Here is a 15,300-nt window from a genome sequence, read left to right on the forward strand (position 1 = left end):
CTGAGGTGGGAGGATGGTTTGAGCCCAGGAGTTCAAGATCAGCCTGGGCAATGTAGGGAGATCCTGTCTCTACAGAAAATTTAAAAAGTAGCCAAATGTGGTAGTATAGGCATGTAGTCCCAGCTACTTGAGAGGCAAAGGTAGAAGGATCACTTGAGCTCAGGAGGTCAAGGCTGCAATGAATCATGACTATGCCACTGCACTTCAGCCTGGGCAACAGAGCAAGACTGTCTCAAAACAAAAACAAAAACAAAAACCACCAAAACAAACAAAAAACCCCAACAACTTTCTACATCAATGAACTACAGCAAAGGTTGTATTCAGAGCAAAATTCAGAGCCCTACATACCTGTTACTAAAAGGGAAATAACATAAACAAATGAATTGAGCAATTTAGGAGGAAACAAAATTAGGGGAATTTACAATCTAAAAAAAATGGCCAGGCGCAGTGGTTCAAGCCTGTAACCCCAGCACTTTGGGAGGCCGAGGCAGGTAGAGCACCTGAGGTCAGAAGTTTAAGACCAGCCTGACCAACGTGGTAGAACCCCATCTCCATGAAATACAAAAAATTAGCGGGGCATAGTGGCACAAGATTGTAAATCCCAGCTACTAGGAGGCTGAGGCAAGAGAACTGCTTGAACCAGGGAGGTGAAAGTTGCAGTGAGCTGAGATTGTGCCATTGCACTCCAGCCTGGAAACAAGAGTGAAACTCCGTCTCATAAAAATAAAATAAAATAAAATAAACAAAAGAAACTCTCAGCCAAGTGCAGTGGCTCATGCCTGTAATCCCAGCACTTTGGAAGACCAAGGCGGGTGGATCACCTGAGGTCAGGAGTTTGAGACGATCCTGGCCAATGTGGTGAAATCCTGTCTCTACTAAAAATACAAAAATTAGCCAGGCGCAGTGGCACGTGCCTGTAACTCCAGCTATTTGGGAGGCTGAGGCAGGAGAATTGCTTGAACCCGGGAAGCGGAGGTTGCAATGAGCCGAGATGGGATCATTGAACTCCAGCCTGGGCAACAAGAGCAAAACTCCGTCTTGGGGTGGGGGGCGGGGGGGAACCTCCCAAAAGAATTTTTATTTGTAAATCATACTGAGATTTCTGTTTCTCGTTTCTAATTCATTACCTTTTCTTTTAATTTACCTTACTGTAACAAAAAATACAGTATAATTTACAAATAAACATCAATGAAACAGATAAATCACTAGATTTCATCATAAACAAGAAACACAAAGGGAGAGTACATAGTATTAGGTATGAGAAGGGTACTAGAGCCACAGATGATTTGAAAAGAAAGCAATAACTTTGTATAACTCCTGCCAATAAAGTTTTCAGAACTAGATAAAATGGTTAACTAGGCAAATACAAATTAATAAAAATAACTCAGTTAAAAGATAGGAGACCTAAATAAAGCAATAACTATTAAAATAGTTTAAATCTTGTTTTAAAAAACTACCAGAGGCCGGGCGCGGTGGCTCACGCCTGTAATCCCAGCACTTTGGGAGGCCGAGGCGGGCGGATCACAAGGTCAGGAGATCGAGACCACGGTGAAACCCCGTCTCTACTAAAAATACAAAAAATTAGCCGGGCGCGGTGGCGGGCGCCTGTAGTCCCAGCTACTCAGGAGGCTGAGGCAGGAGAATGGCGTAAACCCAGGAGGCGGAGCTTGCAGTGAGCCGAGATCGCGCCACTGCACTCCAGCCTGGGCGACAGAGCGAGACTCCGTCTCAAAAAAAAAAAAAAAAAAAAAAAAAACTACCAGAAAAGCACAAATATTATGTATTTCATGGGTATTACAGGATGCTTTCTTGGTTGTAGCATCCTTCCAACAGACATCTGGGGTTATCAAAAGAGCTCCTTCCCAACTGTTACCTAGGTTTCTCAGAAATTCTCCATATCCATTCATTAATTCAAAAAAATATCTTTTGAAAGTCTAGGCTGGGCACAGTGGCTCACGTCTATAATCCCAGCATTTTGGAAGGCCAAGGCGGGTGGATCATCTGAGGTCAAGAGTTCGATACCAGCCTGGCCAACATGGTGAAACCCCGTCTCTATTAAAAATACAAAAATTAGCCAGGCATGGTGGCACGCGTTTGTAATCCCAGCTTCTCGGGAGGCTGAGGTGGGAGAATCACCTGAGCCCAGGAGGCGGAGGTTGCAGTGAGCCAAGATTGCACCACTGCACTCTAGCCTGGCCAACAAGAGTGAAACTTGAAGGAAAAAAAAAAAGAAAGAAAGTCTAGAAAGTAGAGATGCAACAGTGAACAAAACAAGGTCCGAGGCATCGTGCAGCTTGCATTCTTATTAAGAATAGTAACAGATAACATTAGGTGGCTGCTATGTGCTAAATACTATCCTAAGTATGCTTGCATGTACTAACCCATTTAATTTAATCCTTACAACCACCCTTTTAGTTAAGGACTATTTTTACTCACCCCTTAAACATGAGGAAACTAAGGCACACAGATTAGGTAACTAGTCTAAGGTCAAAGATGCTCTCAGGCAATTTAGCTCCAGAACAGTACTATCCAACAGAAATATAATGTGAACCACAAATACAAGCCACATATGCAATTTTAAATTTTCCACTAGCCACATTTAAAAAGGTAAAACAAAAAGAGATTAATTTTAATATCTATTTAACCTACTATATCAAAAATGTTCTCAACATGCAATTAATATTTAATAGTTGAATTATTCTACATTCTTTTTCCATATTAAAATCTGGTGTGTATTGCGCCAGGCATGGTGGCTCATGCCTGTAATCCCAGCACTTTGGGAGGCTGAGGCAGGGGGATCACTTGAGGTCAGGAGTTTGAGAACGCCTGGCCAGCATGGTGAAACCCCAACTCTACTAAAAATACAAAAATTAGCTGGGGGTGTTGGCACGTGCCTGTGAGCCCAGCTACTTGAAATCGGGTGTGTATTTTACACTTACAGTACATCTCAATTTGGACTGGCCACATTTCAAGTGCTCATCTATTATACTGGAGAGTGTTCATAACCACCGTTATATGTTTTTCTATTAAAAAAAAATAGTGTATTCTCAGGATGTAAGAATATACTATTCTTACATAATAGACACTATTTACAGTCTATAAAATATTATTTTATTTTATAAAATATTACAGTCTATTAAATAATATTAATTCACCAAATTAAAAAATAAGGAAGTTTAGCCAAGTGTGGTTGCACGTGCCTGTAATCCCAGCTACTCCAGAGGCTGAGGCGGGAGAATTGTTTCAACCTGGGAGGCAGAGGGTGCAGTGAGCTGAGATTGTGCCACTGTACCCCAGACTGGATGACAGAGCGAGACTTCATCTCGAAAAACAAACAAACAAAGAAGCCATATTGACCATTTTGGGTTTGGGTTAAAAAAAATAAAATGAAAAATAAGGAAGTCAGGTGCAGCTGCACATATCTGTAGCCCCAGCTACTCTGGAGGCTGAGGCAGGAGGCCAGGAATTCAAGGCTGTAGAGTGCCATAATCACACCTGTGAATAGCACTATACTCCAGCCTCAGAAACACAGTGAGACCCCATCTCTTTATACACATACATAAATAAAAGGGTAGGGGAGGAGAAGGAGGAAGAGGAGGAGGAAGAGGAGGAGGAAGAGGAGGAGGAAGAAGAGGAGGAGGAGCAGGAGGAGCAGGAGGAGCAGGAGGAGCAGGAGCAGCAGGAGCAGCAGGAGCAGCAGGAGCAGGAGCAGGAGCAGGAGCAGGAGCAGGAGCAGGAGCAGGAGCAGGAGCAGGAGGAGCAGGAGCAGCCGCAGCCGCCAGGTGCAGTGGCTCAAATCTGTAATCCCAGCACTGTGGAAGGCTGAGAAGGGAGGATTGCTTGAGGCCAGGAGTTCAAGATCAGCCTGGGCAATATAGCGAGACCTTGTCTCTGTTTTTAAAAAAAATTTAAAAAAGAAAGAAAAAGAAAAAAAGCTATTTATTTCAATAAAAGCCAAGGGGGAAAAAAGCTTAAATCAACACCCACCCCCACTTTTTAATAACTCTCATAAACTAAAAATAGAGGAATCCTTCCATAATATTATATATCTATAGCTAACGTTCAAGTCAACTCTGGCATCACAGCTTAATGGCAAACACCAGAAAGAGTCTTAATGCTCATTATAATTATTAATTTTGTTTTTCTTTGAGACAGAGTCTCGCTATGTCACCAGGCTGGATGCAGAGGTGCAATCTGGGCTCAACCTCCGCCGCCCGGGTTCAAGTGATACTCCTGCCTCAGCCCCCCGAGTAGCTGGGACTATAGGCACCTGCCACCACACCCGGCTCATTTTTTGTATTTTTAGTAGAGACGGAGTTTCACCATGTTGGCCAGGATGGTCTCAAACTCCAGACCTCATTATCCACCCGCCTTGGCCTCCCAAAGTGCTGGGATTACAGGCGTGAGCCACCGTGCCCGGCCATTATAATTATTACTTGAAATGAGGTTTCACTCTGTCATCCAGGCTCAAGTGCAGTGGCATATCATAGCTCACTACAGCCTCGAACTCCTGGTCTTAAGCAATCCTCCCATCTCAGCCTCCTGAGTAGCTAGGGCTACAGGCATCTGCCGCCACACCCACCTAATTTTTTAATTTTTTGAAGAGATGGGGTCTCACTAAATTGCTCAGACTGGTCTCAAACTCCTGGGCTCAAGTGATCCTCCCGCCTCAGTCTCCCAAAGCACTGGGATTACAGGTGTGAGCTACTGTGTCTGATCTACATGATCCCTTATACAACAAAAGTAAGAGAATTAACTGAAAAGCTATCAGACACAGATTTCTATAGGGCAGCTACAAAAATATATTGAGAAATAAGTAGTTTTGTAATATACCAAAAATAGTTACAAAGTAGTACTCAATAAATGATAGGGACCTATCAAAAGTACACGGGAATTCATTTGAAGAGGCTCTTGCTGACCAAATATAGAATTTGAGCATCCAAAAAAAAAAAAAAGGTGGCACTAACAGATTACAACTAGTTGACTAGGGTAATCCATAAGTCACGCTAATAAATAAGAACAGGAAGGTTCTCTCTTACAGAATCCCAACTACTAAACTTGGAATAAGAGAGCTAGAAAAGTATTATTTTATAACTCTTACTGCAATAATTAATTCAGCCAAGGAATCATCAATGGAAGCAAAAACTATTTCCTTATGTATAGTTTATTAAAAAGAGAAAAATGCTCATTTTATGAAGAAACCTGACAGATATCACTTAACTAAGTAATCAAAGTTAATATTGCCAATAGTAGGATAGACTTAACACAGCGTGCCTCCTGATGTCTTGAACTCTGAAGAACATAATAGCCTTTATGTGGTACTCCTGCCTCAAATTCATAATCTAAATCAAATCATGAGGAAACATCAAACAAAAACTCATTTATGTACACTATACAAAACCAGTAGTCTTTCAAAAAAATCAATGTCATGAAAGATAAAGACTGAAGAAATGTTCAGATTAAAGGAGACTAAAGAAACATGACAACTAAATGTAACATGTATTTCTAGATTGGATTTTGGATTTTTGTTCTAAAGAATATTATTAGGACAAATGGAAAAATGTATGAACTATTGTATTACTTTCCTTGCCACATTTCCTTTACTGTTCCCTCCTAGGGCTGCTGTAGAAAAAATGGCTTAAAACAACAAATTTATTATCTCATAGTTCTGGAGGCAGGATGTCCAAAATTAAAGTGTCAGCAGGGCTATGCTCCCGCTGAAACTCTGGATATCATTCTTCCTTGCCTCCTCCTAGTTTCTGATGGTAGCTGGCAATCCTTCGTGCTTCCGGCTTACAGGTGCATCCCACCAATTTCTGCCTCTGTTGTCACAAGGCATTCTCTCCGGGTGTCTGTCTTGACATGTGGGTTTTAGGTTTTTGTTTTGTTTTGTTTTTTGAGATGGAGTCTCGCTCTGTCACCCAGGCTGGAGTGGAGTGGCCGCAATCTTGGCTCACTGCAACCTCGCCTCCCGGGTTCAAGCGATTCTCCTGCCTCAGCCTCCCAAGTTGCTGGAACTACAGGCGCGTGCCACCACGCCTGACTAATTTTTGTATTTTTAGTATAGACGAGGTTTCACCGTATTAGCCAGGATGGTCTCAATCTACTGACCTCGTGATCTGCCTGCCTTGGCCTCCCAAAGGATGCTATTTCCAAATAAGGCCACATTCACAGCTACTGAGGGTTAGCACCCTTTTGGGGAACATAACTGAATTCGCAACTGGAAATTAGGTAACTGTATTATACTGATGTTGAACTTGTTGAATTCAGTAACTGTACTGCAATTGTACAAGAAAATGTCCTTGTTTTAGGAAATACATACCGAAATATTTAAGGGTACTGAGACATTATGTTTGCAATTAACTTTCAAATGGTGGTGGCGGGGACACACATACACACATACCCAAGGAGGGAACCATAAAGGAAAGGTGACAAAATGTTAACAACAGGTAAATCTGGGTGGAGGGTATCCAGGAGTTCTTTGTGCTACTCTTACAACTTTTCTGTAACTTTGAAATTATTTCTAAATAAACTTGCAGCACTATTTTCAACAGCAAAGACTTGGAACCAACCCAAATCCCCATCAATGATAGACAGGATAAAGAAAATGTGGCACCTATACACCATGGAATACTATGTAGCCATAAAAAAAGAAGGAGTTCATGTCCTCTGCAGGGACATGGATGAAGTTGGAAATCATCATCCTCAGCAAACTAACACAGGAACAGAAAACCAAATACCGTTATGTTCTCACTCATAAGTGGGAGTTGAACAACGAGAACACATGGACACAGGGAGGGGAATATCACACACTAGGGCCTGTTGGGGGGTGGGGGAAAGAGGAGGGGGAGCATTGGGACAAATACCTAATGCATGCGGGGCTTAAAACCTAGATGATGGGTTGACAGGTGCAGCAAACCACCATGGTACATGTATACCCATGTAACAAACCTGCACGTTCAGCACATGTATCCCAGAACTTAAAATTAAAACGCATACACACACACACACACACACACACACACACACACACACACACACACAAGTAAGACCGATGAGTAAGTACAACAAAAGTTCAGAGTCTATGTAAGAAAATAAAACTGGGATATAAAAGACAATCTCAAAAAATAAACACATCACTTATTTTCAGAAGGTACATTATAAAGATGCCCATCCTTCCTATATAAATCTAAGTAACATTAAATCAAAATCACAAGGAAGTTCATATGAAAAAGTAAATGCATATGAATAGCTGAGAAAGTTTTGAAAAGGAAAACAGGAAATTTGTCCTTCTAGGAATCACAACCTCATGGTTAAGAGTATAGGCTCTGGGCCGGGCGCCGTGGCTCACGCCTAAATCCCAGCACTTTGGGAGGCTGAGGCAGGCAGATCACGAGGTCAGGAGATGGAGACCATCCTGGTGAAGAGACCAACACGGTGAAACTCCATCTCTACTAAAACTACAAAAACTTAGCCGGGTGTGGTGGTGGGTGCCTGTAGTCCCAGCTACTCGGGGGAGGCTGAGGCAGGAGAATGGTGTGAACCAGGGAGGTGGAGCCTGCAGAGCCAAGATCGCCCCACTGCACTTTAGCCTGGGTGACAGAGTGAGACTCCATCTCAAAAAAAAAAAAAAAAAAAAAAGAGTCTAGGCTCTGGAGTTACAAAGTTAGGTTATAGTCCTAGCTTGTAATTTGAGTAAATTTAACCTCTTGAAGTCTATTTATCTATGAAACTAAAGATGTCAAGAATACTTAACTCTTGATGGCTCTGTGAGAAATGAGTTAATAAATATGTTATTTATCACAGGCACTGTCACACAGTCAATTATCAATACACATTAGTTGCTGTTATCATGGTTATAATCAGCAGCATCAAGATATGTGGTATTGGCATAGAAATAAACAATTAGGCCGGGTGCAGAGGCTCACGCTGGTAATCCCAGCACTTTGGGAGACCAAGGTGGGCAGATCACAAGGTCAGGAGCTCAAGACCAGCCTGGCAAACAAAGTGAAACTCGTCTCTACTAAAAACACAAAAACTAGCCAGGTGTGGTGGCAGGCGTCTGTAGTCTCAGCTACTCAGGAGGCTGAGGCAGGAGAAGCACTTGAACCGGGAGGTGGAGGTTGCAGTGAGCAGAGAAGGCACCACTGCACTCCAGCCTGGGTGACAGCAAGACTCCGTCTCAAAAAATAAACAAACAATTAAATCCCTCAAAAAGAGCCCAGAAACAGGCCCAAGAGTAAAAAGAATTTGTAAATGCTAAAAGGTGGCATTTTGAACCAGTGTGAAGACAGATTTAATAACTAGCAGTAGTGAAGTATATCATCTGAGGAAAGAAAAAATTACCTCACAACACACATAAAATCCAGAGTAAAGAGCTAAATGACTTGCAAGACAAAACAAAACACAAACCTGTAGGTAGAATTTTTAACATCATCTTCAAGTGGAGAAAAAATTCTTGAAACACAAAATCCAAAAGGTATAGAAGGAACATTATGCACAGACATGGAAAAGTCTTTGCAACATAAAGACAAAGAATATCTATAATATATTGAAGAGTCCCTAAAAATTTATAAGAAAAAGACAAGCCAAGAGTAAAACTGGCAAAGGTTATGAGCAAGCAGTTCACCACAAGGAGAGATGCATAGTAGCCTTCAATCGAAAAAGCAAATTAAAATAATTTTAAGATATCTTTATTCATATATATAACTAACAAAAATAAAATGATGTTCTATTAATCGCCCTAAAAAAACTGAGAAAATATAGAAAGAGCTTTAAACCTGCTAACATCCGTGGCTCTGTTTATCATCAAAAGAAAAAGCAACACCTATCATGCCATTAGAACACTTCATTATGGAAAGAGGAAAAACAAAAACAAAACACAGGTAGAAAAGCAATCACTGAACCTTACTGTTAGAAGGAAAGAAACTAAGCTTATGAGGTCTGACCACTCACCAACACAAGAAAGTACCACTGACAATGACCTATATGCAGCATTTACTCAAACTCCAGAGGCAAGGCAGTTCAATAAAGCACTTCTCAACAACTGTTAAAAATTACTTCTTTATAATCTTCAAATTGCTTCAAAATGATAACAAACATCTGTTTAACAAACCTTTTAAAAACTCTGTCAGGAATCAAAGGCAACTTTCAGTGTCTGCATTTATTAACATTCACCTTTAAGGCAACATCTAATCATTTTTCTAAGATATCTACCTGTCTCCATGATTTCTCTCTTATTGGTAGGGCCCAGGAAGTATCAGAAATATCTTTCAGAACCTTGGAATTCTTCTAGACCTAGAGACATGAAATCATGTAAAGCTACATGCACCTTACTATTTTCTTATTATTTATTTGTTTTTAATATTATAAACTTCACACTATGATCTCTTATGACAAAAAAATGACAGGGGAAAAGCACAAACACAGTCCCTCACTGCTACAAATTCTGCATTTGAGGAAATCACAGGGGTCAGCACAACCAGAGTGCAATGGATGAGCCTCACTCTGGGAACCACCTTCATGATCATGGTATCTATCCTGCCAGATAAGTGTACTGTCTATTTTCTTTTTGTTTGTTCTAGTTTTTCTAATTTAAAGAGCAACTTCTTGTTACAGAAATGAGAAGATAAAAAGGAGATACACTATGTGTTCTGTGTCACCTATTATTTCAAGTTTCCTGAACTGTAGATTCATGACTTCTTACTCTTGCTATAAATTTATCTCTAAGAATCATCAATATTGTTTTCCCTTTTTTGAAACATCAGTCATTGTAAGAATCCTATTCATCATCTGACAACATCCTAAGAGGTTCACAACCCTCTCTTCTACTTGACATTTGTCATGAGTTTCTCCTTCTGACTTACAGTCTTTGCATTTAAACAAAAACAAAACAAAACAAAAACTAAGACCCAGTTGCAGTGATGATGCGATGGGGTGGGGGAAAAGGGGAGATGGTGAGAAGATGCGCAGGGGAGCCACTTTAGCTCCACCCTAATTTCTACCTGCTACCCCCATGGAATTCTTTGATATGGCTAATTAGTATCTTTTCTCAATCACTAGAAGTGCTATATAAATGAACATATAATACTTGTTCTACTCTGACCCCCTCCCTCCACCAGTGTGCTTCCTAACCTTTCATATAAGAAGTGTGGGGCATTTTAAGACTTTTCACTCCTTCAGGGGGTACACTGTTAGAATTTTAAGCCTCACTCTTACTGGTTTTCCAATGTTTCCTAAAGTCTAGTGCACACATCTTAAAATCCAGAACTCTCTTTCCTGCTACTTTTAATATAAACCCAAGATGACACGGCTTCTATCTGCAAAGATTCTTTCTAGAATTTACATATCACTAGCTTTTTTTTTTTCTATTGATCGAATTAAGTTCAAAATAGCAAATATCTTAACAGCTTACCACTTCAAATATAAAATTAAATTAGTCAGATGCTCTGCTTTAAGAAACACATTTCCAGAAGCTGTTGGACTAACCAGTTTGCTTTATACCAATACTGTAACCTGAATTAAGATACCATCGATGCCCATACCTTTCAAATATTCTAACCACATCTGTACAACCAAATAGTATTTTCCATACAGATGTCTAACTTGTGTAACTACTGTACTTTTCATCCCCTTCTGTGACAGAGATAACTACCTGTTCTCCCAAAATTCATTCTCCCCTTCTACGGTATGCAGTCCTCACTGGGAGGTGGCTGACCTGCTAGGAACTATTTTTTCCAGCTCTCCTTACACTCAGATAAATCCATATGACTTGCTTATATCAATGTAAAGTAAGAGGAACGGATGTGTGCCAGAGTTTTTAGGAAGTATAATTGCGACGCTGGGCATGGTGGCTCACGCCTGTAATCCCAGCACTCTGGGAGGCTGAGGTGGGTGGATCACTTGAGGTCAGGAGTTTGAGACTAGCCTGACCAACATGGTGAAACCCATCTCTACTAAAAATACAAAAAGTAGCCAGGCAAGGTGGTGCACACTTGTAATCTGAGGGACTCAGGAGGCTGAGGCAGGAGAATCGCTTGAACCTGGGAGGTGGAGGTAACAGTGAGCTGAGATCGTGCCACTGCACTCCAGCCTGGGCAATAGAGTGAGACCCCATTTCAAAAAAAAAATTAATTTAAAAATAAAAAATAGCCGGGCGCGGTGGCTCACGCCTGTAATCCCAGCACTTTGGGAGGCCGAGGCGGGCGGATCACAAGGTCAGGAGATCGAGACCACGGTGAAACCCCATCTCTACTAAAAATACAAAAAATTAGCCGGGCGCGGTTGTGGGCACCTGTAGTCCCAGCTACTCGGGAGGCTGAGGCAGGAGAATGGCGTGAACCCGGGAGGCGGAGCTTGCAGTGAGCCGAGATCGCGCCACTGTACTCCAGCCTGGGCGACAGAGCGAGACTCCGTCTCAAAAAAAAATAAAAATAAAAATAAAAATAAAAAAATAAAAATAAAAAATACAGATACAAATACAAAAATTAGCTGAACATGGTGGCATACACCTGTAATCCCAGCTAGTTGGGAGGCTGAGGTGGGAGGATCACTTGAACCCAGGAGGCAGAGGTTGCAATGAGCAGAGATCGTGCCACTGCACTCCAGCCTGGGCTACAGAATGAGACTCTGTGTCAAAACAAACAAACAAAAACAAAAAACAACAAAAAAAAGAAGTATGGTTATTGGATATTTACAGAATATGATATAAAGAAACAGAACTCCTATATTGTAAGTGGGTGAATATGCTTAGGTTAAATAGTGCTCTTTAACATTTACAAGCTATTAAACTGAATCAAACCTTAGTTTCTCCATCAGACTCAAGTAGAATGCTTATTTGAAATTCATCCTGAGCATTAATCATACTAGTTTAGCACAAGTCTACCACTTCAGAGAGTCTTGAGTCAAAAACATTTGTGGTTACTGCCTGAGCTTTTAGTGAAGAACTACTTGTTACTTCTTTCTCTCAGGTCCATGATAGGCAGACAATGCCAGCTGACTGCTGCATGTTCCTACAATCAAAAATACTTAATAAATGTCTATGTGTCATTGTTCTATGTGCTTAGAACAACTTTAGTAACCAAAACTGAGATCCCTACCCTCATAGAGCTTACATTCCAGTGGCAGCCATTCCAGTCATTTGGAGTTGGCAGTTCCAAGCCTATCTGCCAACCTTTATGTAAAGACTTAATAAACATGGGCAATAATAAACTGTTGAGTTAACATGTGAAGGAGCTGTACTGTAGATATTCTTTGCTGGATAATAATGCTACAAAAATTAAGCTAGTATTCCCGCTAGAAAACAATGTTTCAGCTTATTAGGGAGGACAAAGGGTACATTCTTAGATACAATTGGAGAAATAAAAGGAAATCAAAGAAGAAAAGGCTACTAAGATGGTGAAGGAAATTACTATTAACGTAAGAACTTGACACAGTGGCAAGAGAGTGGCAAATAAAATTTCCACTGGTAGCTTTAGATGAGACTCTTCTTCCCGACAGTGATGTTCATATAACAATAATAGTTACAAGGCTGGAGGTGGTGGCTCATGCCTATAATCTCAGCACTCTGGAAGGCCAAGGTCGGGGAGGATCAAACTCAGGAGTTTGAGACCAGCCTGGGCAACAGAGGAATGCCCCGTCTCTGGAAAAATAAAAACAAAGGCCGGGTGTGGTGGCTCACGACTGTAATCCCAGCACTTTGGGAGGCTGAGGTGGGTGGATCACGAGGTCAGGAGATTGAGACCATCCTGGCCAAAGTGGTGAAACTCCGTCTCAACTAAAAATACAAAAATTAGCTGGGCATGGTGGCGTGTGCCTGTAATCCCAGCTACTCAGGAGGCTGAGGCAGGAGAATCGCTTGACCTGGGGAGCTGGAGGTTGCAGTGAGCTGAGATCATGCCACAGCATTCCAGCCTGGCGACAGAACAAGATTCTGTCTCAAAAAAATATAAAAATAAAAATTAAATAAAATTAGCCAGGCATAGTGGTGCACACCTGTGTCGCAGCTACTGGGGAGGCTGAGGTGACTGCATTGCTTGAGCCCAGGAAGAAGAGGCTGCAGTAAGCGGTGATTGTGCCACTGGACTCCAGCCTGGGAGACAGAGTGACCCTCTGTCTCAAAAAAATGATGTACAGGAACCAACTAGTATAGAAGACTATAAGAATGAGGAACAAGCCAGTATGGAAGAACCCTTGCTTCCTCTAGAAGTATAGCCTTGAATGACTGATGAGTCTGTACCAAGATGCAGGAAACTGCTATTATAGTGACAGGGCAAATTAGAAAATGGCTGTCTTTCCGCAACACGTCTGACATGTTGACTAAATCATCAGGCAATAAAGACCTTCCATCTATCTCTACTAACTCACCTAGAAATAAATGATATAATTAGTAGAAATAAAGGCAATATTGTACAGTAGCAATTTGATCCAGCTTCTGAGGCAGAAGACAGATTTGAGTACACACTCCATATATATGTGTATAGGTATGTATAGAGAGTATGTATGTGTATATACAGAGAGAGAATATATAGACTTCACAAACCCAAACCTATAAAAGGGCAATATTTGCTACAGTTTAGTGTAATAACTCATCTTTTGCATGTTTCTTTATTCTTTTGATGAGTTAAGTTTAGGAATAAAAGAAACTTTATTGGGAAAACATGCTCTGCTAATCTGGCTGAACAAACACCTTATTTTATAAAAAGATGAAGAATGTCTTGGACTTAGTACATCATTTTCCATTACTAACCCCAACTTACAAAAAGATGGCATTTGCTACAGTTGTTAGTGTAATAACACATATTTTTCAGTTAATGAATATATTTAATATCTGACCTTAATTAACATCTGATGTCTATTATAAAACATGCACCACAAAGTTACTTCCATTAAAAAGAAAAGCATAGGCTGGGTGTAGTAGCTCAAGCCTGTAATCTCAGCTGCTCAGGAAGATTACTTGAGCCAAGGAGTTCGAGGCTGTAATGAGCTATGATCACGCCACTGCACACCAGCCTGGCCAAACAGAAAGAAAGAAAAATAAAATAAAAAACAAAAGAAAGAAAATAAAATAATTAAAAAGTATTGCTGGGCGCGGTGGCTCATGCCTGTAATCCCAGCACTCTGGGAGACCGAGGCGGATCACCTGAGGTCAGGAGTTCGAGACCAACCTGACCAACATGGAGAAATCCCATCTCTACTAAAAATACAAACAATAAGCTGGGCATGGTGGTGTATGCCTGTAATCCCAGCTACTCAGGAGGCTGAGGCAGAAGAATCGCTTGAACCCGGGAGGCAGAGGTTGCAGTGAGCAGAGATCGCGCCATTGCACTCTAGCCTGAGCAACAAGAGTGAAACTCCATCTCAAAAAAAAAAAAAAAAGTATTAATTGAACATTCTTTGCCAACAATTCAAATGCACTATTTAATGAAGAAGAAAAAAGACAAGAAATCTCCCTTTCCATCATTGCTCCTCATTCCTAAAAAACTTACGGCATACACAACAGGCTTGTAGTCAGCCCTAGATCTAAATCCCAGTTCTGCTAGTTGTGTGACCTTAGCATATTATATATACTTTCTGATCCTCGGTTTCTTCATCTGTAATAAATCCCTACCTCAAGGGATCCAGCACAGTCGCTCACACCAGTAATCCTAGCACTTCAGGAGGCTGAGGAAAGCGGACTGCTTGAGCCTAGGAGTTCAAGACAGCCTGGGCAACATGGCGAAACCCTGTCTCTATTCTAAAAAAAAAATAAAAAAAAACAGGCCGGGCATGGTGGCTCACACCTGTAATCCCAGCACCTTGGGAGGCTGAGGCGGGGGGATCCCTTGAGCCTAGGGGGTTTAAGATGAGTCTGAGCAACATGGTGAGACATTTTAAATTTTAAAAATTAAAAACAAAAAATTAGCAGGGCATGGGGGCTCACAACTGTGGTCCTAGCAGCTACTCAGAGACTAAGGTGGGAGGATCACTTGAGCCTGGGAGGCAGAAGCTGCAGTGAACCAAGGTTTTGCCACTGCACTCCAGCCTGGGTGACAGAGTGAGACTCTGTCTCAAAAATAAAAAATAAATACCCATCTCATTCCTAATTTTTCTGTGTATTTTGGAAACACATTTCAAAGATTCAAGTCAAATGTGATAATGCATACAAAAGTGTGGCATAGTACCTATTACAGGACAGGCTTTCTTCTTTCCCTACCCAATGCCAAAGAGGAGTGAATGGGTGGGAAATGAAAAAGGACAGAGAAGATAAAGTTACAAACTCCATATTATAACACTCCTCATTTTCTCAAACCCTTTTCTACT

General features: G+C 41.2%; 1 protein-coding gene and 1 pseudogene across 7 annotated transcripts in view; both read right to left on the reverse strand.

Moving 5' to 3' along the window:
- Positions 1 to 15,300, reverse strand: part of YES1 (YES proto-oncogene 1, Src family tyrosine kinase) — a 145,286-nt gene that overhangs the window by 63,792 nt on the left and 66,194 nt on the right. The gene's annotated exons all lie outside the window — the stretch shown is intronic.
- Positions 9,409 to 9,555, reverse strand: LOC126941613 (uncharacterized; annotated as a pseudogene).

This window comes from Macaca thibetana, chromosome 18 (assembly GCF_024542745.1).
Source record: "Macaca thibetana thibetana isolate TM-01 chromosome 18, ASM2454274v1, whole genome shotgun sequence".
Taxonomy (NCBI): Eukaryota; Metazoa; Chordata; class Mammalia; order Primates; family Cercopithecidae; genus Macaca; species Macaca thibetana.